The 24729-nt window shown below is 43.1% G+C and overlaps 1 long non-coding RNA gene across 1 annotated transcript; it reads left to right on the plus strand.

Annotated features, from left to right (window-relative positions):
- The first annotated feature begins 2356 nt into the window (after nucleotides 1-2356).
- Nucleotides 2357-22654, plus strand: LOC109897465 (uncharacterized). The gene is made up of 3 exons (XR_002256211.2): nucleotides 2357-2706; nucleotides 21535-21586; nucleotides 22220-22654. It is a non-coding gene; the product is annotated as an uncharacterized LOC109897465 (long non-coding RNA).
- The last annotated feature ends 2075 nt before the right edge of the window (nucleotides 22655-24729 follow it).

Genomic DNA, 24729 nt, shown 5'->3' on the forward strand with positions numbered 1-24729 from the left:
CGAGTGGGGGCTGTCCCAGCGTTCTACCCAGGACCAAAAGCTGCATCCCTGTGCCTTCCTTTCCCATCATATTAACCCTGCTGAGAGGAACTATGACGCTGGAAATCAAGAGCTACTCACAGATAAGATGGCGTTGGTGGAGTGGAGGCACTGGTTAGAGGGGACAGAACTTCCATTCTTAGTGTGGACTGACCATAAGAACCTGGAATATCTCCTCACTGTCAAGCATCTCAACTCAAGGCAGGCTCGATGGTCCCTGTTATTCACACGCTTTAATTTAATTTTCATTTTATCTCCTACCACCCTGGGTCCAAGAATGTCAAACCTGACGCACTCTCACACCTGTATAGCCCTGTTGCTACACTATCTGACACTGAGACCATCCTCCCTACTTCCTTTCTGGTGGCTACACTCATCTGGGGTATAGAGGGCCGGGTCTGTAAGGCAAACATTCCCGGCTAACCGGATGTTTGTTCCGGACTCTGCCCATTCTCCGGTCCTGGAATGGGCCCATTCATGTAGACTCTCCTGCCATTCTGGTTCGACGCCACCTGCACTGTGTGTGGGCAGAATAAGACTCTCCTACTTTCATCCCCAGTCTAACGGCCAGTCCGAGGGAGCCAATCAGGACCTGGAGACGGTGTTTCATTCTATCATCTCCGCCAATCCCACTACCTGTAGCCAGCAACTCGTGTGGGTGGAATATGCACACAACACCCTTCCCTGCTCGACCACTGGCCTATTTGAGTGTTCCTTGGGATATCAGCCCCAGCTCTTCCCTGAGCAAGAGGAAGAAGTCAGAATACTCTCTGCCCCCTCCGCCGCTGTCGTCGTACCTGGAAGAGAGCCCGGTCCACTCTTCTCAAGACCACCTCCAGATATTGGCGACAGGCGGACCACCACTGCTCCCTGCTATTGTCTGAGGCAGAGGGTATAGCTGTCCACTTGGGATCTACCCCTCTGGATGGAGTCCTGTAAACCTACTCCCTGTTTTATTGGCCCCTTCCCCATCTCTTAAATCCTTAACCCTCTGCTGTTCGTCTTCTGTTGCCTCGCACCCTCCGTATACATCCCACTTTTTATGTGTCTAGGATTAAACCTGTCTCATAGCCCTTCTGTTTCCAGGCCCACCCCTCTCCCCTGTGTTATCTACGGCCATCCCGCATACACAGTGATTCAGAAAATCTCAGGAAATCTCAGGACCCTTGTGAGTAAGCAAGTCCTGGTCAAAATAGTTATATCAGAATAATTTCTCTGCAACTGCAGCAGTTTGATATGCATACCTTCACAAAACATTTTTAAAGCATTCCAACTCATAAACCAAATCACGTTATTCACTAGAGAGTTTCTGGGCACAAGGAAATGAAAATGGTGCTTTAATTTAACATAAGTGGTATGACACCATAGTCCCTAAAACAGATGTGTTTTGAAAGGGAGAGGGATCAATAATGTGAAAAGAATCATGCATAGTCCTAAATAATAATGATTTGGTTTATTTAGTGTATCAATTTGCCTAATATTGTTGAGACACATGGCAGAATTAATTTCTATTTAATTAATAGGCTAGTTGTATAGCCATTGTCATTAACAACATTTTTAGACAGGATTTAGGCCTACGTGAATAGCCTAAATACAATCTAATGGAAAAAGCATTATGTACATATTTGATGTGTAGTGTATCCCAGAGATGTGACAGGTAAACTATTATTTTACGAAGGTATATGCATTGATGTTTTAAAAAGAAGGGAACAAGGATAAAATAAATAGTCTGGTCTGAGATAACCAACCATTGCACTGTTTACTGAAAAATAAATATGGCATGGCAACACATGCTGTGAGAAGCATGTTCTGCAAACAGGTGCAATATTCCCGCCTTTCAGTTTCACCTATAGAACACTAAATATGCCTCTTCTTCTGTTGCAGTAGTGTGTGTGTGTGTGTGTGTGTGTGTGTGTGTGTGTGTGTGTGTGTGTGCTGTAATTATGCTATTCATAGTCTTTTTGGCGCAGAAACTTTGATCTAATATTTTGTGTGCAGCTTTGCAAGGGTACTCGTCTGTAGATGTCAATCAATGGCCATTGCATGGACAAACATAGCAACATAGCCTTTTCTACTAGCCCAGGCCTACCATATGCATAAATTAATATTTATATATTTATTTTAAAAACGGTCGCTTTCATTCAGAGAAGGGCATGATCTTGCTCAGGTAGGCCACCCCACATCTCCATTGGTCGCCTGATGATGTAAAAAATAACTTTTTCTTATCATGTGTGACTCTGTGTGGAGTGACCATAGATTGCAGGCTATATAAAGTGACTACAGCAGTTTCAGGCTATGATTCAGTGTCGCTAGCCGGTGCACGATTCACTGCTCGTGGGCTATTACACCAGGTCCACTCCGCTTGACAGTGCAAACAAAGCGGGATCGGAATAGCAAAAATGAGAAGCTTTCCCCGGGATTAAACCCCCGTCCTTTTAACATGTTCCATATCGTCGGTCGTCGTTAGTGGGTGTCAGTCACTTTGGTTACGTGCAGAACACACTGTTCTGCTGTGTCAAACGCGGCGAAGCAATGACAGGGAAATACGAGGCTGTAACACAAGACTTCTTTCGCTTCTCTACAGTACTCTACATGCGCTACAAGTCCAACAAAGTAAAATGACGTCCTTTTACGTATGGGAGACCTGAAAACAACAACGGACAAATTGTAAGTGATTAGATTTTTTATTTAACTTGTCATTGGACATTGATATATACTTTTGCATGTTTGGTATTTAAATAGCATTAAAAAAATTCGGCCTACATTTTTTTATGTAGATGGATTTGAAATACAGTGTTGCAATATGTAGATATTTAGTGCTGAACCAAAGGCTTATATATGATGGTGGTGGAATAACCTTCTCTCCTCATTTAAAATAATGTAGGCTATTATAATATATTGCATTATGAGAATGGCAATGGCCTCTTGCTGATGTGATTCATTAGTTGTTGAGGTCTTGCTTAATTCACTGGTGTCCAGGATTCTGACTGTTTAAAAAATGTCAGTTAATGAAGCTTAATAATTGTTTCTCTGACTAATTTCCTTCGTAAAATAGGCCTATAAGAAAATAGTATGGCAACATTCAAGATCTTCATAATGCTCCTTCTCTGGTAGTTTATGGTGTATAGGATATTCTTTGTAACCAAACACAATATGCTGAGGTTGGCTAACTATGCTCTGTGCAAATGTAAAGTTTAAAAAGTGTGAGGTGTGTATTTAGATTCTGTACAAGGTTAGTTAAATGATGCATGTATTTAATTTACTTAGTATTTCATTGTATGAAGCATGTGATGAAATATTTTGTTAGAAGGACCTGCAACTTCACGTCGACCATTCCTCTGATTGAAGTACACTATACAAGTTTGATATACAGTGTACAGGTAGGTATACATGGTGTACCTCAGCGCCAAATTACCGTATGGGCAAACAGGGCACATGCCCCGTGACCCCCAACGTCCAGGGAGCCCCCAACCCACCCCAGAAAAGTATCATAAAGAAATACTTTGGGTTGAGAGACCCCTAGAGGTCACCTCCCCCAGATAGCATATGAACACGTCATAATAAGCATTTGAACATGTCACATGCGATAACATCTGCAAAGTATGTCTACTCGACCAATAACATTTTATTTTGATTTGATAAGCAATGGCAAAATGTGTAGAATAGCAGGACATTTGCTTTACAACTGCAACAAGAAAAGCATGAGATGAGCTATAAGACAGCAGATTTGTCTCTCAGATTTGTCTCTCAATTAACATTTGACATGACCTTTAATACTGTGGCAACAGAGGAATGGGTGAGGGGAATCTGTTGCATAAAAAGTTGGACTCTTCATATAATTACAAAGATTATTCTCTCATGAGCATTAAACTCACCTATCAACTGAGGTGGGAAACTCCCAGTCAAGACACATGTTGTCAAACAATTAGCAGTCACTGAATTTATTTGAGTTGATGGCTAACTGATGTTAATAACTTGGTGTGAGATATTGATATATGTATTATTTCTACTTTGGCTTTTAACTTTCATAGCCGTATAATATTATTTCCAGTAATTTACATTCAACCTCTTCAGTGGAGAGCAGGGACAGACAGGCAGGCTGGCAGAGAGACAGAGAGACAGACACAGATAGGCAGGCTGGCAGAGAGACAGACAGACAGACACAGGTAGGCAGACTGGCAGACAGGCAAACTTATTTTACATTTGTGTAGTTCAGTCCTTGAGCTGTTCGTGTCTAGTGATGTTCTGTATTATGTCATGTTCTGTGTTTTGTGTGGGCCGCAGGAAGAAAAACAGACATACAGAGTGACGACCGAGCAGGTGAATAGTGTCAGGGAACATTTTCAGACAAGCACATAGACCAGACTTAGACTGTTGATTTTAGCTGACTGGTGGGGCACAACCTCTGTGCAGCCCGCTGTCCTTTCCTAAAGTCATCTGTCTCGGTGTTGTGTAATGCTCAAGTAGAATACATGTGGAAAGTCAATGCTCAGCACATACAGTATAACTAGTTACTGTACCGACAGTACTGGACACTTATATATGGCGATTAGTGTTACGTTGGCATGGTTTTTACTCTGTGTGTTTTTCTTTCTGGGTATCCTGGTGGTTTTTCCTATGACTTTGAAAATGACTTTACAAAGTAGTAAATGAGTGTCTGTGTTTCAGGGCTTTATGTGTGTGACCTAATTCTGCAGCAAGCAAAGAATCTGCAGTATAGGCTTTCCTGTGTGTGTGTGTGTTTGTGTGTGTGTGTTTGCCTCCTCATCGTTTCCTTGTAGGGGCCGGCAGTGAGATGGATGAGCTACAGGACAAAATACAAACCCTCCAACCCAAAAAGGACTGTGGTGCGGATGGTACTGTATACTAAATTAAATGATAAAATATACAGACCGCAATTTCAAATAGACTATTCTTAAACTCTTCAACATTATACTCAGCACTGGCATCTTCCCCAATATTTGGAACCATGGTCTGGTACTCCAATCCACAAAATTGTAGACAAATTTGACCCCAATAATTACAGTGGAATCTGCGGCAACAGCAATCTCGTAAAAATTCAGCTGCAGTATCATCATCATTTGGCTTCTTACCAAAATACCATGCGACAGACCATGTATACACCCTGTACACCCTTATTGAAAAACAAACTAAACAAAAGCAAAGTCTTCTCATGCTTCTTTGACAAAAAAAAAGCTTTTGACTCAATTTGGCATGAGGGTCTACTATACAAATTGATGGAAAGCAGTGTTGGCAGTGACGTGTATTCATGGATGTCAAGGAAAGCCAGGCTTCCCCCAAAAATGTACCAAGAAAAAAGAAAATAACATATAATATAATTTATCTTTCAGCTCTCTGTGTTTTGTAGTTTTCCTTCAATTTGCAAGAGGCTGAATGTACGCTACATGGCCAAAAGTATATGGACACCCCTTTAAATGAGTGGATTCGGCTATTTCATCCACACCTGTTGCTGACAGGTGTAAAATTTGTCTGTCCTCAGTTGCAACACTCACTACCGAGTTCCAAACTGCCTCTGGAAGCAACGTCAGAACAAGAACTGTTCGTCTGGAGCTTCATGAAATTGGTTTCCATGGCCGAGCAGCCGCACACAAGCCTAAGTTCACCATTGCCAAGTGTCGGCTGGAGTGGTGTAAAGCTCGACATCATTGGACTCTGGAGCAGTGGAAACGCATTCTCTGTAGTGATGAATCACACTTCACCGTCTGACAGTTCGACGGACAAATCTGGGTTTGGCGGATGCTAGGAGAACGCTACCTGCACGAATGCATAGTGCCAACTGTAAAGTTTCGTGGATGTGGAATAATGGTCTGGCGCTGTTTTTCATAGTTCGGGCTAGGCCCCTTAGTTCCAGTGAAGGGAAATCTTAACGCCACAGCATACAATGACATTCTAGACGATTCTGTGCATCCAACATTGTGACAACAGTTTGGGGAAGGCCTTTCCTATTTCAGCATTAGAATGCACCCTTGCACAAAGCGAGGTCCATACAGAAATGCTCTGTCAAGATCGGTACGGAAGAACTTGACTGGCCCTGACCTCAACCCCATCGAAAACCTTTGTGAGGAATTGTAATGCCGACTGCGAGCCAGGCCTAATCACCCAACATCAGTCTCCAAGCTCACTAATGCTCTTATGGCTGAATGGAAGCAAGTCCCCGCAGCAATGTTCCAACATCTAGTGGAAAGCATTCGCAGAATAGTGGAGGCTGTTATAGCAGAAAAGGTGGGACCAACTCTATAATAATGCCCAAGATTTTTGTATGAGATGTTCAACGAGCACATGCTTTTAGCCATGTAGTGTATCTCACCGGAGAAAGCATCCAGGCAAGCGAAACATGCTCTCTGTATGTGTAGCCCAACTATTTAATGCTCTCTGGTCACAAAAAGTATGACATTGTTGCTGCCCGTAGCATTGAATTCAAGGAAAGCCAGCGAGCATTTGGCCTCGCTTGATAAAAAAAGCATAAAATAATCGCCAATCAGCGTTGAGCTAAACTGAGTGAGCTCCGTGAATGGTCCTGGCGCACCCCAAAAAAAGTGTCAAGGGAAGCCATTTTGGATTTGGCCTCACACCAATCACATCAAAAGAAGAACGTCATTGACAAAAAAAATTGAATTGTTGCATCTTGTTGTGTCGTTGTCCTACGGTGGCTAGCTAGCTTTGGGATTTGGACTAACGGGGATTCTGATCCAACCATAAATTCATACATTGTGACCCAGCCTGAAAGGATGGAAGTTCAATATGTAGCTAGATGTTGTAGGCTAATGTTATCTGGCTCATAGTTACCCATGAAAGGAAATTAGGCTAGCGAGCAAGCATTTTAGCCAAGTAGCCTAGGACAATAAAAACTAAAAGTGTGTACTGTGTGACAGATTCACAGGCCATTTCATCAACATGAAAGAGAGGAGGATGGCATTGGTGTTTCTCTACCAGTAGGTTGGGTCAATGTGTATTTTCTACTTGCACAAAAGCACACAAACACACACACACATACACAGAAATCAGAACCATGGACAGCCACATCATATTCAGATTATGTTGATTGGACTAAATTGTTTCTGGCGTCTTTTAGTTATCACTGTATTAGACTAAGCAGAGGTGATTTGATGATGAAGTTAAAATGGTGCTGGAATAGTGGAGGAAGTTCCTGTTTTCTTTGTGGTTCTAAATCAATAGTTGTTTAGTACTCCGAAAATGTCGGAAACATTAACTTGCTGGACAATGCTTTAGGTCAAGGTAACTTGTTTGTTACACGCAATATGCTTTGTGGACTTCAGAGGTTGCTCTATGGTTTTGTAACGAAACAAAGGTGTGGTTGAATGTATTCTGCCACTGTGTCTTCTTATTGTCTCGGCCTTAGGCCTATGAACTAACAGGTTATAGAGCAAACAACACAATTATAACAATGCAATGCTACTGGGTGTTGGGGAACAACATATTATATTATAAAATCAATGTACACAAGTGTGCAGTTAAAATTGGCAGTAAATACACATATCTTTCCTCAGGTGTCACTCACTGACTGTAGAGAGCCCGTGGTTCTCTATGGTGTTTAGGTCAGAGGGTGACCTAAACCCACCAACCCACCACCATTTCTATGTTGGTGGGTTGTATGGTTCCAAATTAGAGGCAGCTGGTAATCGTTGCCTCTAATTGGGGATCATATTTAGGAAGCCCTTTCTCCCACCTGCTTTGTGGTATATTGTGTTTGTGTTTGTGCTTGTTGCACCACTGATGTCACGTTTTTCATTGTTGGTTTATTGTTTTTTGTTTGAAGTTTCACCGTAATAAAGATGTGGTCCGTCTGTTACGACAACCGTGACAGAATATCCCACCAAAAGAGGACCAAGCAGCGTGTGCATGAGGTAAAGGAGTTTTGGACATGGGAGGAGATCATGAGTGGATGCGAGACCCTTCCTTGGCGGGAGTCGCAGAGGACTCAGGAAGGACAGCAACGACGCGGGGGGCCGGGTGGGGGGGCACGGCGGCCAACCCAGCTCCAAGGCCGAAGCCTTCCTCTGCGCCAGTGCCCAGTCCAGGCACCATGTCCAGTCCCGCTCCAAGGCCGGAGCCTTCCTCTGCACCGGTGCCCAGTCCAGGCACGGTGTCTAATCCTGCTCCATGGCAGCAGCTTTCTGCTGTGCCGTTGCCCAGTCCAGGCATGGCGGCCAACCCAGCTCCAAGGCCAAAGCCTTCCTCTGCGCCGGTGCCCAGTCCAGGCACAGCGTCCAGTCCCGCTCCAAGGCCGAAGCCTTCCTCTGCGCCAGTGTCCAGTCCAGGCACGGTGTCCAGTCCCGCTCCAAGGCCGGAGCCGTCCTCTGCGCTGGTGCCCAGTCCAGGCACAGTGTCGAACCCAGCTCCATGGCCGGAGCCCTCCTCTGCGCCGGTGCCCAGTCCAGGCACAGCGTCCAGTCCCGCTCCAAGGCCGGAGCCTTCCTCTGTGCCAGTGCCCAGTCCAGCGCAAATCCATGGACGGATCCATGGTCTGGGCGGGGGCTATGACCCGCACCGGAGCCTCCACCGACACCCCCCCCCCCCCCCTACCCTCTCCATTTGGTTTCAGGTTTTGCGGCCGGAGTCCGCACCTTTGGGAGGAGGAGTACTGTCACGCTCTGACCATAGAGAGCCCTTGGTCCGTCCATTACAACAACCGTGACATCAGGGCCATGGGGTGAGACTGGGATGTAGCTTGAGCCCCACCCTCTTCAACATATACTGTATATCAATGAATTGGTGAGAGTACTAGAACAGTCTAGAACAGCACCTGGCCTCACCCTAGTGGACTCGGAAATCCAATGTCTACTGTTTGCAGATAATCTGGTGCTTCTGTCCCGAACCAAGGAGGGCCTACAGAAGCACCTAGATTTTCTAAACAAATTCTGACAGACTTGGGCCCTGACAGTGAATTTCACTGAGACAAAATAATTGTCTTCCAAAAAAAGACCAGTAGCCAGGACAACAAATACAAATGCTATCTAGACACCATTGCCCTAAACTACATAAATAACTTTACCTACCTCGACCTAAACATCAACACCACAAGTAACATTCGTTAGGTCGCGGTAAATGTTCTCATAACCAGTTTCGTGGTTGAATATACAATATTTGTATAAAGCATTTCGCCTGGTATTACAAGAATGTTCCTAGAACACATGAAAAAGGTTCACCGAATGTTTCATTAGATTGTGGGAACCGTCTGGTCAGAACATTGTGGGGACATTACAAAAGATACAGTGTCTTCGGAATGGATTTTTACAACAATCTACACACAATCTACACCCCCATAAGATTTTTTTGCAAAAAAAAAGAAAGAAATATCCCATTTACACTACAATCTTGGCACACCTGTATTTGGGGAGTTTCTCACTCTGCAGATCCTCTCAAGCTCTGTCAAGTTGAATGGGGAGTGTTGCTGCACAGATATCTTCTGGTCTCTCCAGAGATGATTGATCGGGTTCAAGTCCGGGCTCTGGCTGGGCCACTCAAGGACATTCAGAGACTTGTCCCGGAGTCACTCCTGCATTGTCTTGGCTGTGTGCTTGGGATCATTTTCCTGTTGGAAGGTGAATGTTTGCCCCAGTCTGAGGTCCTGAGCACTCTGGAGCATAGTTTCATCACGGATCTCTCTGTTGTCTGTTCATCTTTGCCTCGATCTTGACTAGTCTCCCAGTACCTGCTGCTGAAAATCATGCCCACAGCATGATGCTGCCACCACCATGCTTCAGCATTGACTCTTGGCATTCAGGCCAACGAGTTCAATCTTGGTTTCATCAGACCAGAGTATGTTGTTTTTCATGGTCTGAAACTCTTTAGGTGCTGAATACATATGTAAATAAGGTATTTCTGTTTTTTATTAGCAAAGATTTCTCAAAACCTGTTGTTACTTTGTCATTATGGGGTATTATGTGTAGATTGTTGGGGTATTATTTTTTATTGAATCCGTTTTAGAATAAGGCTGTAAAGTAGCAAAATGTGGAAAAAGTCAAGGGGTCTGAATACTTTCCAAAGCCTCTGTATGTTCCCAAAACACACAAACTGTCCAGTTATGAGGTTGATTCTACAATATTGTTACAAGACCGTTCCCAGAACACATTTTCTCTGTTCTTTAAAAGTTCCCAGAATGTTTCATTAGGTTGTGGGATCAGTCTGGTGGGAAAATTGTGTGGACATCACAAAGGATATGTTCCCAAAACACAAAAACTGTCCAGTTGTGCAGATGATCCTACAATGTTTCTTTTAGGGTGGAAAAAACATTCAGCTGATGTTACAAAAAACATTCCCAGAACACATTTAGTCTGTTCTTTAATGGGAACATTGTGGGGACATCACCAAATAAATGTTCCCAAAACATTAAAACTGTCCAGTTGTGCTGACATTACAAGAGATAGGTTCCCAAAACACATAATATTCTCAGTTGTGATGATGTTTGTAAATGTTTAAGTTAGGTTGCATAGGACATTCTTATAATGTTGTAAGAATGTTGACAGAACACCTGGTCTAAGTTCTTTAAAGGTTCCCAGCACATTTAAGTAAGTTATGGGAGTTGTCTGGGATGTTGTAAGAATATTTTTTGTGATATGTTGCACAGAATATTCCAATTTGCACAATTTCCAAATAAGTGTGTTTTTATGATATTCACAGCATATTTGTTTTGTTTAACATAACAGTTCATTGATGTTAACACAATATACATTTTACCTTGGCGGTCCTCAGAACATTTCAAGAACGTTATTATTTTGGGACTTAATATTAACACATCATTCGTAGCTCCTTAAAGCTAAAGAAAGCAGATTGGGATATGTCCCTCTCCAGATTTAATGGCAATTCACATACAGTGCCTTGCGAAAGTATTCGGCCCCCTTGAACTTTGCGACCTTTTGCCACATTTCAGGCTTCAAACATAAAGATATAAAACTGTATTTTATTGTGAAGAATCAACATCAAGTGGGACACAATCATGAAGTGGAACGACATTTATTGGATATTTCAAACTTTTTTAACAAATCAAAAACGGAAAAATTGGGCGTGCAAAATTATTCAGCCCCCTTAAGTTAATACCACCTTTTGCTGCGATTACAGCTGTAAGTCGCTTGGGGTATGTCTCTATCAGTTTTGCACATCGAGAGACTGAATTTTTTTCCCATTCCTCCTTGCAAAACAGCTCGAGCCCAGTGAGGTTGGATGGAGAGCATTTGTGAACAGCAGTTTTCAGTTCTTTCCACAGATTCTCGATTGGATTCAGGTCTGGACTTTGACTTGGCCATTCTAACACCTGGATATGTTTATTTTTTAACCATTCCATTGTAGATTTTGCTTTATGTTTTGGATCATTGTCTTGTTGGAAGACAAATCTCCGTCCCAGTCTCAGGTGTTTTGCAGACTCCATCAGGGTTTCTTCCAGAATGGTCCTGTATTTGGCTCCATCCATCTTCCCATCAATTTTAACCATCTTCCCTGTCCCTGCTGAAGAAAAGCAGGCCCAAACCATGATGCTGCCACCACCATGTTTGACAGTGGGGATGGTGTGTTCAGGGTGATGAGCTGTGTTGCTTTTACGCCAAACATAACGTTTTGCATTGTTGCCAAAAAGTTCAATTTTGGTTTCATCTGACCAGAGCACCTTCTTCCACATGTTTGGTGTGTCTCCCAGGTGGCTTGTGGCAAACTTTAAACAACACTTTTTATGGATATCTTTAAGAAATGGCTTTCTTCTTGCCACTCTTCCATAAAGGCCAGATTTGTGCAATATACGACTGATTGTTGTCCTATAGACAGAGTCTCCCACCTCAGCTGTAGATCTCTGCAGTTCATCCAGAGTGATCATGGGCCTCTTGGCTGCATCTCTGATCAGTCTTCTCCTTGTATGAGCTGAAAGTTTAGAGGGACGGCCAGGTCTTGGTAGATTTGCAGTGGTCTGATACTCCTTCCATTTCAATATTATCGCTTGCACAGTGCTCCTTGGGATGTTTAAAGCTTGGGAAATCTTTTTGTATCCAAATCCGGCTTTAACCTTCTTCACAACAGTATCTTGGACCTGCCTGGTGTGTTCCTTGTTCTTCATGATGCTCTCTGCGCTTTTAACGGACCTCTGAGACTATCACAGTGCAGGTGCATTTATACAGAGACTTGATTACACACAGGTGGAATGTATTTATCATCATTAGTCACTTAGGTCAACATTGGATCATTCAGAGATCCTCACTGAACTTCTGGAGAGAGTTTGCTGCACTGAAAGTAAAGGGGCTGAATAATTTTGCACGCCCAATTTTTCAGTTTTTGATTTGTTAAAAAAGTTTGAAATATCCAATAAATGTCGTTCCACTTCATGATTGTGTCCCACTTGTTGTTGATTCTTCACAAAAAAAGACAGTTTTATATCTTTATGTTTGAAGCCTGAAATGTGGCAAAAGGTCAAGGGGGCCGAATACTTTCGCAAGGCACTGTATGAGGTGATATAGACACACAGCCTTTTAATTTAACTCATAGGACATTTGGACAGCATTTAATCATACAGACATTTCAAATGTTTACAATCTGCAAATGTGTGATTTGAACCTGCAATGTTTAGTTCCTCAAACTAGTTTTTATATCCTCTGTACCACCAGGGAAGCTCACGCACATTTATTTTCTTCAGTATATAGCCATGGCAGTATGATCGATCAAGAACGCCATGCTTTCTTAGACATAACCAACCCAGGGAAATACTGGTAACTGGGTTATTCATCGTCACTTCACCAGTGGAGGCTGGTTGGAGGAGCTATCAGATGACAGGTTCATTGTAATGGCTGGAAAGAAATTAATGGAGAAGAGTTAAAAATGCGATTTCCATTTGTTTGATACTGTTCCATTTATTCCATTCCAGCCTTTATAATAAGCCCGTCCTGCTACAGCTCCTCCCACCAGCCTCCACTGCACTTCACTCATCTTCTTTATACATTATGCTGCATACTTCTGGGCCCATATTTACAAGGTATCCAACACTATCAGTGCTGATCTGGGATCACTTTTCATTGTCAAATCATGAAAAATATAACAGGCGGGACCATATCAAGTGTCTCAGTTGGAATTATATTGGCTGCATTTTTTCAAAGTTCAACATTCAATGTTAACACACTGTTACTATTTTTACAGTTAGTTTAAATTCTACGTTTCTGACAGGATTTATGGTTAAAGAATAAAACCTATGGGCCTCCTGAGTGGCGCAGCAGTCTAAGGCACTGCATCGCAGTGCTTGAGGCGCCTTAGCAAGTCCTGTGGTGGGCCGGGTGCATGCACGCTGACAGGGTTGCCAGTTGTACTGTATTTCCCCTGATACATTGGTGCGGCTGGCTTCCGGGTTAAGCGTGCAGTTGGGCATGCTTCTTTTTCAGAGGACACATGGCTCTCAATCTTCGCCTCTCCCGAGTCCATACGGGAGTTGCAGTGATGGGACAAGACTGTAACTCCCAATTAGATATCATGAAATTGGGGAGAAAAGGGGTACAATTTTATTGAGTTACAGTTCATATAAGGAATTCAGTCAATTCAAATAAATAAATTAGGCCCCAATCTATGGATTTCACATGACTGGGAATACAAAAATGGAACTGTTGGTCACATCTCCTTTGCATAGAGTCGATTGGGGTGTTGATTGTTTCCTGAGGAATGTTGTCCCACTCCTCTTCAATGGCTGTGCGAAGTTGCTGAATATTAGCGGGAACTGGAACATGCTGTCGTACACGCCGATCCGGAGCATCCCAAACATGCTCAATAGGTAACATGCCTGCTTAGTGTGCAGACCATGGAAGAACTGGGACATTTTCGGCTTCAAGGAATTGTGTACAGATCCTTGCTACATGGGGCCATGCATTATCATGCTGAAACATGAAGTGATGGAGGCGAATGAATGGCACAACAATGGGCCTCAGGATCTTATCACGGTATCTCTGTGCATTCAATTTGCCATCGATAAAATGCAATTGTGTTTGTTGTCTGTAGCTAATGCCTGCCCATACCATAATCCCACCGCCACCATGGGGCACTCTGTTCACAATGTTGACATCAGTAAACCACCTACCCACACGATGCCATACACATGGTCTGCGGTTGTGAGGCTGGTTGGACGTACTGCCAAATTCTCTAAAACAAGGTTGGAGGCGGCATATGGTAGAGAAATTAACATTACATTATTTGGCAACAGCTCTGGTGGACATTCCTGCAGTCAGCATGCCAATTGCAAGCTCCCTCCAAACTTGAGACATCTGTGGCGTTGTGTGACAAAACTGCACATTTTAGAGGGGCCTTTTATTGTCCCCCGCACAAGGTGCACCTGTGTAATAACCGTGCTGTTTAATTAGCTTCTTGATATGCCACAGCTGTCAGGTGGATGGATTATCTTGGTAAAGGAGAAATGCTCACTAACAGGGACGTAAACAAATTTGTGCACCAAATTAGAGAGAAATAAGTTTTTTGTGTTGGAATATTCGTAGCATATAAACTGTAAATGCATTCATTTACACGCATTTGAATATTAATATTTTGACACGCAATTAGGTCATATTTTATTAATATTTGATATCAGTCCTCATTTAAGTAGGCCTATCTTCCATTAAATGTCAATGAAGAAGACAATGGAAATTCATATATGTACAGTGCCTTGCGAAAGTATTCGGCCCCCTTGAACTTTGCGACCTTTTGCCACATTTCAGGCTTCAAACATAAAGATATAAAACTGTATTTTTTTGTGAAGAATCAACAACAAGTGGGAGACAATCATGAAGTGGAACGACATTTATTGGATATTTCAAACTTTTTTAACAAATCAAAAACTGAAAAATTGGTCGTGCAAAATTATTTTGTTTAGACATGTAGCTTGCTAGCTAGCTAAACAATGAACCATAATCCCAACTCATAATGTTACTACCCTGCATGAATCTGCAGGTAGCTAACCAACCAGGTTCAATGTTGGCTAGCTAACATTAAACTATAACTAGCAATGCAAATGGCTCTGAAATACGAATAATATCACAACACAGATCATACACGTAATGTTAGCTAGTGAGCCAGCCAACTAATGTTAGCTAGCTAGCTAACAGTACACTTTAACTTGAAATGAAAACAACTTTCTGACAAAATTAGAGACATGTAATATCAAATTTAGCTAGCTAGACTATCTTACCCATGAACATGGATGGATGCTTTTCCCTCTCTGTCACAGATGCCATGGTTTCCCTTAGTTTGAAGATGGAATCCATAGATAGGTGTTTTATAACAGCCTTCTGTGTGTTCTCTTTTCGACTTCGTCTGCATATTATCAATCAAACGCCAGCATTTTCTCAATCTCCTTATATTGAATTTCCTTTCAAATGTGGCCTGTTTCAGGAAACTAGGCGTATGTTGCGAGTCACTACTTCACATGAGAACCATTTGAATGTAATCTTTTATTTATTTATTATTTTGTTATGCGTTTTTTGCATAAATGCCTTCTGGAACATGTGAACTTTCATGTGCCTTAATAACAAACTTGTATGCCATCTGTAAATACGAATAAAATTGTTAAATTACGTACCTGGTTGATTTAGCCACAGAAAAGTCAGCAACCTTCCCACTAGCCATGATTGGCTTAGATAATGAGTGGGCTGGACATGCTGAGAGATGAGTTCGGATTGGTCTGCTGTATAGCACGCTTATGTCTATTTGAGCTGGTTATTATGTGTAGGTAATCATGTCTAACGTGGCTGTTTAAAAATATATTGCTTAGTAGAACTGCATAAGTGTTGCTCTCCACTTACTGGAGGACCGAGTTTTGAAATGAGTAGAATTAGACTATGTTAGCTAAGGAGATGGTGAAAACACTTTTTAAAATGTTTATTTAACTTGACACATCAGTATTGAACAAATTGTTATTTTCAATGACAGCCTACTCCGGCACTGGGCCAATTGTGCCCCACCCTATGATACAGCCTGGATTTGAACCAGAAACTGTAGTGACACCTCTTGCTCTGAGATGGAGTGCCTTAGACCACTGCGCCAGTTTGCTGGATTACATCTTCAAACTAAGGGCAACCATGGCATCCGTGACAGGGAGAAGCGTCCAACCATGATGTATACAGGTAAGATAGTCTAGTTAGTCTAGCTAAATGTTCTGGGAACGTTCTTGTAACACCAGGTGAATTGTATAATCGTCCGCACAACTGGACAGTGTTTTGGGGACATATCTTTTGTGATGTCCCCACAATGTTCCAACCAGACAGTTCCCACAACCTAATGAAATATTCTGTGAACCTTTAAAGAACAGCCAAAATGTGTTCTGGGAATGTTCTTGCAACATCAGGTGAATGCTTTATACAAATATTGTATAATAATCAGCATGACTGGACAGTTTTTGTGTTATGAGAACATTTGCACTTCTGTGAAAGTTTTGAGAGCTTTCACAGAAGTCATTTTGGTTTGCTGGGAAAGCATTACTGGTACATTGTGTTATTGCATTACCTGGAATCCTAATGAGAACCTTTGGGGAACGTTCTGTGGTGGTTGTTACAGATATTGTGCACAACATTTTAGTGAATGTTAGGAGAACATTTCAATGATATTTAATTCAAAACACGTTTTAAATGTTTTTGGGATGTTATCCTAACAAGAACTGAATTGGAATCTTAGCTATTGTTCCGGGAATGGTCCCGGTTTGCTGGGAACCCAAAAAATAGAACATAAAAAACTAACTGGAATGCTATTTGGCCCTAGAGAGAGTACACAGTGGCAGACCACTGTGACTGACCCAAAATTAAGAAAATAATTGACTATGTACAGACTCAGTGAGAATAGCCTTGCTATTGAGAGAGGCCGCAGTAGGCAGACCTGGCTCTCAAGAGAAGACAGGCTATGTGCACACTGCCCACTAAATGAGGTGGAAACTGAGCTGCATTTCCTAACCTCCTGCTAAATGTATGACCACATTAGAGACACATACAGTATTTCCCACAGATCACACTGACCCACAAGATGTTGAAAAAAAATCAACAATTTATAAACTCCCGTATCTTTTAGGCGAAATATTGCAATGTGCAATCACAGCAGCAACATTTGTGGCCAGTTGCCATGAGAAAATGGAAAACATTTGAGCACAAACAACATTGTAAATACTACCAATATGTATCTGTTTATTTATCTTCCCCTACTATTCATACTACAACTATTTGCACATTGCTAAAACACTGTACATAGCTGCTAATATAAATATCTTTATCTTTTGTAAACCTTTGTTAGTGCAGTGCATTGTTTACTGTTCATTTATACAAGTTTTTATGTTGTTTCTGTTTCTTCTCACTTTTGTTTGATGTTTATTTCACTTGCTTTGGCAATGTAAACAAATGTTTCCCATGCCAATAAAGCCACGTTGAATTGAATTGAAATATAGAGAGAGGGGGAGAGAGAACACACTAAGCTCATCTGAGGACAGGGAAATGCGTTTCTTTCCAATGTGAATCATTTTGGAAAAATGAGCCTCTGCACTGAATTGCCCGAGTTTCTCCATTCTGCTTTATTGTCTATTTTGGCTGAACTCACAGTTATTTGTTTTACTGCCCAAGAAAACTTCAGGTCCTTTAAAGATACAGCAGGCAAAGCCAGTTCCTAAGTCAACCACGCCCTGTAAACAAATAAAATACATCTCAGTAGAATGCTGCCATAGCTTCCTGTTTAGCTCAGAATTCCAAGGTAAACTGAGCTAGATCTTTGAGTCTGCATCCATCCAGAGCACAGGGAGAATTCCTGAGTTTTAGAGGCAGTTTAAAGAAAACCCTTTTTTAAAGGATTTAGATGTTGGTCAAGTGGACATGTTTAGTACGTGGTGCAGGGTTTTGGTTCTGATTTTTTATTTTTGAGAAGTGAATTTCCACAATTTAAGACTTTGCCTTTGAAATCAGAAAGAACCTTGAGGCCATCGGTTGCTCATGTACTTATCAGTCAAGCAGTTTGGAAAACAAATGTCTGCAGTGCAGTGGGGAAAAAAGAAAGTGTGAGAAAGGAAGCGAGGCGTGGGGGGGGGTAGAGAGACAGGGAGGTAGAGAAAAACAGGGAGTGGTACGGGAGGGAACAAGTGGTGGAAAAAGTACCCAATTGTCATACTTGAGTAAAAGAAAAGATACCTTAATAGAAGATTACTCAAGTAAAAGTGAAAATCACGCAGTAGAAAACTGCTTGAGTAAAAGTCTAAAAGTATTTGGTTTTAAATATTCTTAAGTATCAAAAGTAAATGTAATTTCTAAAATATACTTAAGTATCAAAAGTTGAATGTAAAATATAAATCATTTAAAATTCCTTATATTAAGCAAACCAGACAGCGCCATTTAATTGTTATTTAATTTTTTATTTACGGATAGCCAGGGGCATACTCATACACATAATTTACAAACAAAGCATTTGTGTTTAGTGAGTCTGCCAGATCAGAGGCAGCAGGGATGAGCAGGGATGTTCTCTTGATAAGTATATGAATTGGACCCTTTTCTGTCCTGCTAAGCATTCAAAATGTAACGAGCACTTTTGGGTGTCAGGGAAAATGTATGGAGTAAAAAGTACATTTTTTTCTTAAGGAATGTAGTTATGTAAAAGTTGACAAACAAGTATAGATACCCACAAAAACGACTTAAGTAGTACTTCAAAGTATTTTTTACTTTGTTACTTTATACCACAGGGAGGGGAAGAAAGGGAGGTAGAGGGACAGGGAGGTAGAGAGACAGGGAGCAATATGGGATAGAGGAAGTAGAGAGACAGGGAGCGGAATGGGGGGGGGGGGGGTGAGAGACAGGGAGAAGGAGGGACAGGGAGGGGAGAGAGAGGGGTAGGGGGACAGGGAGGTAGAGAGACAGGGAGGGGAGAGAGAGATGGGTAGAGGGACAGGGAGGTAGAGAGACAGGGAGGGGAGAGAGAGGGGTAGATGGACAGGGAGGTAGAGAGACAGGGAGGGGAGAGAGAGGGGTAGATGGACAGGGAGGAGAGAGAGAGGGGTAGAGGGACAGGGAGGTAGAGAGACAGGGAGGGGAGAGAGAGGGGTAGATGGACAGGGAGGTAGAGAGACAGGGAGGGGAGAGAGAGGGGTAGAGGGACAGAGAGGTAGAGAGACAGGGAGGGGAGAGAGAGGGGTAGAGGGACAGGGAGGTAGAGAGACAGTGAGGGGAGAGAGAGGGGTATAGGGACAGGGAGGTAGAGAGACAGGGAGGGGAGAGAGAGGGGTAGATGGACAGGGAGGTAGAGAGACAGGGAGGGGAGAGAGAAGGGTAGATGGACAGGGAGGGGAGAGAGAGGGGTAGAGGGACAGGGAGGTAGAGAGACAGGGAGGGGAGAGAGAGGGGTAGATGGACAGGGAGGTAGAGAGACAGGGAGCGATATGGGAGAGAGGAAGGTCGAGAGAATGGGAGTGGGAAGGACGGAGGTAGAGAGACAGGGAGCAGTATGGGAGGGGTTGGGTAGAGAGAGGGAGAAGGAGGGACAGGGAGGGAGAGTTTAATTTTGCAGTCAGCCCCTTCTCCCACCACACAAACAATGCTGCTGTCTCCCCCTCTGAGAGAGGAGAAGAGACAGAGGGAAGAGGGAGGGAAGGAGAGAGAGGGAGAGGGGAGAGAGGGAATGGCCTGTGTTGGGGTTTGGATGAGTCAGTGGTGAGCCCAGTCAGCAACAGCTGGGTCTGCTTCCAGCCTCCCAACCTCCAAGTTTCCAGTCTCCCAGCTCCTAGCCTCTCAGCTTCCAGCCTCCCAGCCTCCAGCTTTCCAGCCTCCGAGCTTCGAGCCTCCTAGCTTCCAGCCTATCAGCCTTTCAGCCTCCTAGCCTCCAAGGCTCCCAGCTTCCAGCCCAGTCTGAATTATGACAGCTCAGGGATGGCAAGCAGCCTAATTACAATGGCTGATTGCCTCTCTACTGGCATTTCTTACAAGGCGATTGTCATGTGCGTGAGCAGGTCTGGAGACCAGGAGGAATAGGTAGAGGGAGGCTGTTCATTGGCTCGCCTCTCTTCATTTGGACAGAAATGTATGCAGATTCAGAACTGATTGGTTCAGGGAAAAGAGAAGTTTTTTTTTATGACATTTGGCCAGACAGAACCAGTGTGAGGAGGCTGGAAGCCAGCGAGACAGGTGATTTTGTTGCCCAATGGTAGATTATAGCTGTTCATTCTTTGGCGCTATTACATTTGTGAGTTGTATCAAAGTAATGTCACGTAGGAGACAGACTGGATTATGAATGAAATTGTCCCAAAAAAATTGCACAGTATAATTTCTGAGGTAATTGATCTTGAAACCATCTAATTTTACTGTCCTGAAAAGGTGGCGACGTCTAACCGCAAGAGATAAAGAAATAACCATAGGAAGCCTTTTAGAGGGTTTAGAAATTAGGGCAGAGATATTATTATTGAGCATATTTATTTTTAAAAGGACAGAAATAAGGCCTTGAATTGGCCATTTGTATGTATGTCTGTCAGAGAGACCACTGTGAAGTGTGATGTGTGTGTTAAGTGGGAGCTGCTTTGGGTTGGTCTGGACGGCTTTGTCTACTGCTTTGGCTTTTGTTCCTATAGTAATGAATTGTGGAGGCCTTGGCTTGAGTCGGCCTGTCTCACAGCAACTAAAGACAGAGTGCTGGCAAGGCGAAGAGAGAGAAGGCTAGAGAGGATCATGGGCGTACGTTTGTCTCTCTGGGGGCAGACAGACAGACAGACCACGCCGGGTCAGTCTAGCACAGTGAAGAATACTTTGTTTTGCATGCAAAGAGGATATAAAGTTATTTGCTTTGTATCATATTATCTATTACCTCCAAATAAGACAAAGATTGACCATGAAGATCACAATTGTTTTATTCACTATAGTGAGGGATCCTGTTTTCTGCTAACAATCTCAGCAATACTGCGGTCAGCCTTGAACCTTCCGTGGCTTCAGTGAGAGAGGGGCAGTTGTTCTCCCCTGAGCTAACCTGATTAAGCAGAGGTTGGCGTTACTAAATCCTTTAGAACATCAAGCTCTGTTGTTGATGAATGAAAAGCCTGTTCCCCAGTATATTTATATGCAGACCGCTGCAGCCTAGCCATGTTGACCCTGTGACCCAGACACTACCTGTCTGCTGACATGGTTACAAGGATAGAGCAGGTTCAGGGGCCTGAGTCCAGGGATCACTTTGCCTGCGTTAACAATCAGCATTGCACCCTCACGGCAGTAAAACAACCACCCTGCTGCTTCACGGGCCAGGAGAGACCGATCTAAACTCGAAGAGCTCTGTGAACAGTGAGCACTGGGTGTCTGATACAATTTGAAAGCTCTTCTTTGGTTTGCTATGGCCTAACGAACTGACCCACAGTATGAAGCATTGGGCTTTGTTGTGAAGGGAAAATATCTTGACACTTTTCCCAATGTTGTATTTCATCCGATGGATTGTTAGCACTGACTTTGTTGTTCAAAGGGCTTTGTGCTGTGACTTAGATACCATATTTAATTCTATGTATTTTGTCCCCAGTGTTACATAGAGTGACCAGGATGAAGAGAGAACTGATTAAATAGAAATGCAGGTGAGCGAATTATGCAAATTAGAACATTCTCAGTCTTTCTCAACCTGCTTTCATAAACAAACAATGGTTTCATTTGTTGAAAGGGGTGAATTTACCCCCATTCTGTAGGAAGAACAGGCCATGCCAGCAATGTATCATTGTTTAATTAAATGTGTGTGTTAGCCTGAAACCATCAGATGGCACTAGAACCAGTTCTCTCTCCCTCTGAATGATTCACTGAGTTGGCCAAACCAGAGACCATAGCTTGGCTCTGCCTCATATCCACATATCAGACCTCACAGTTTCACATGAGGCTATTTTTTGTAATAGGGACAGAAACTATTGCCACCCCAGGTCCAATAGACAGAGATTTATTTGGCACTTATGCATGGACCTGGACTGCCTAATGTTTCTTGTTGTATGGACTGGAGCAAGGTTGCCATGCCTTGTGGATATTCTTGTGACAAATTCTACGACTACTGATTGTCGTTAACATTTATTTTACTTTGGTGACTGTACACTACTGTTTCTTCTTGCTCCCTTTTCAAAGTCTAGAAAATTGGCTAGAATGCTCTGCAGTTTGAATTCTCTAGGACAGATTATGGTGATTTAGTAAATTTGAAGAGGCCTCTCTCTCTCTCTTATTCTCTCAAGTGACTTGCACTGATGCAGGTGTCCACCAGATGCTGCATGCAGACAGAGAGGCAAGCGAAGCCGGCAGAGAGGCAAGCAGACTGCACTGTCTCAGGTCTTGCCAGGAACGGCATTGGATGGAGATGTAACATCCACTTCTAATCAAGATCCTGTGGGCAGGATTGGAACAGCAAGTGGCTCTCCAGGGACAGTACAGACTGTAGGATCAAAAATGATTTATTTCTTTGTGTGTCATGCAAACCAATCACTTCTTGCCCGTGACATCACAATTAAACATAATTAACATGAAGTGGCATGGCTTGTTCTTTTTACATGTTGGAAGTTACTGGTATAGCCCTTCACACGTATCTTTATACAGGTGGAAAATGGCAGATTTGGGCACTGTTAAATGCCTAAATTGGAACGTAGTGATTGCACAATAATATGCTATACATGACGTCGAAGCAATTGCTCTGTGCTTCACAGTGCTGTATGGGTTTTGACTGACAAATCAATTACATTTTTATTTGTCACATGCGCCGAATACCACGTGTAGACCTTACAGGGAAATGCTTACTTACAAGCCCTTAACCAACAATGCAGTTAAAAAAAATAAGAATAAGAAATCAAAGTAACAAATAATTAAAGAGCAGCAGTAAATAACAATAGCGAGGCTATATACAGGGTGTACCGGTACAGAGTCAATGTGTGGGGGCACCGGTTAGTCGAGGCAATTGAGGTAATATGCACATGTAGTTAGAGTTATTAAAGTGACTATGCATAGATAATAACAGAGAGTATCAGCAGTGTAAAAGAGGGGGGGGGGGCAATGCAAATAGTCTGGGTAGCCATTTGACTAGATGTTCAGCAGTCTTATGGCTTGGGGGTAGAAGCTGTTTAGAAGCCTCTTGGACTTAGACTTGGTGCTCCGGTATCGCTTGCCATGCGGTAGCAGAGAGAACAGTCTATGACTAGGGTGGCTGGAGTCTTTGACCATTTTTAGGGCCTTCCTCTGACACCGCCTGATATAGAGGTCCTGGATGGCAGGAAGCTTGGCCCCAGTGATGTACTGGGCCGTACGCACTACCCTCTGTAGCGCCTTGCGGTCGGAGGCCGAGCAGTTGCCATACCAAGCAGTGATGCAACCCACCAGGATGCTCTCGATGGTGCAGCTGTAGAACATTTTGAGGATTTGAGGACCCATGTCAAATATTTTCAGTCTCCTGAGGGGGAATAGGTTTTGTCATGCCCTCTTCATGACTGTATTGGTGTGCTTGGACCATGTTAGTTTGTTGGTGATGTGGATGCCAAGGAACATGAAGCTTTCAACCTGCTTCACTAGAGCCCCGTTGATGAGAATGGGGGCTTGCTCTGTCCTCCTTTTCCTGTAATCCACAATCATCTCCTTTGTATTGATCACATTGAGGGAGAGGTTGTTGTCCTTGCACCACATGGTCAGGTGGCTGTTGTGTCATCTGCAAACTTAATGATGGTGTTGGAGTCGTGGTTGGCCGTGCAGCCTTGAGTGAACAGGGAGAACAGAAGGGGACTGAGCACGGAACCCTGATGGGCCCCCGTGTTGAGGATCAGCATGGTGGATGTGTTGTTACCTACCCTTACCACCTGCGGGGTGGCCCGTCAGGAAGTCCAGGATCCAGTTGCAGAGGGAGGTGTTTAGTCCCAGGGTCCTTAGCTTAGTCATGAGCTTTGAGGGCACTATAGTGTTGAACGCTGAGCTGTAGTCAATGAATAGCATTCTCACATAGATGTTCCTTTTGTCCAGGTGGGAAAGGGCAGTGTGGAGTAAAATAGACCTGGCATCATCTGTGGATCTGTTAGGCCGGTATGGAAATTGGAGTGGGTTTAGAGGTTCTGGGATAATGGTGTTGATGTGAGCCATGACCAGCCTTTCACTTGCCAGTTGGTCAGTGCATGCTCGGAGTACACATCCTGGTAATCCGTATGCCACATCCGACGAGCGTCCGACGAGCATTCTGAACTTGAGCACCTCGCACAACAAGAAGACGCCCCCATCCTTTCCGCTAATTAGGCAACTTTTGCAAATGTTTTGTTGTCTGAATGAGGGAAATACTGTAAATTAAGAGGACTCTATGTATTTTGAAAGATGAGACGTTAAGGATTATAATTAATACCGCTTTGATGTCATACAAGCAAACCAAACACCCATGAGTCCAAATGTGTACCTCATGTTTCCATATAAAACAAATGATGTCATATACAGTGTCAACGTTCATGATCACTATGTTTGATGTACAGTTACAAGATGACATGGCATCATACCCTGGGTTATTCTGAACAGAGTGAGCCTGTTTGTCTATTGTGAAGAAAATACACCACGGCACATGCACCTGAATGCACTCATGAATCATTTCTGTGCGCCTCAACATTTATGATCTGTTTCCCTGATTTGCATTGTGAAAGTCTAACACTGTAATTTCGTATTTTATAACTTAGCTAGTCATGTTAGCAATAGTACAAGCTTTCAAATGATCCAGGTTGTGATTTTGGAT

Source organism: Oncorhynchus kisutch, linkage group LG10, assembly GCF_002021735.2.
Source record: "Oncorhynchus kisutch isolate 150728-3 linkage group LG10, Okis_V2, whole genome shotgun sequence".
Classification (NCBI taxonomy): Eukaryota; Metazoa; Chordata; class Actinopteri; order Salmoniformes; family Salmonidae; genus Oncorhynchus; species Oncorhynchus kisutch.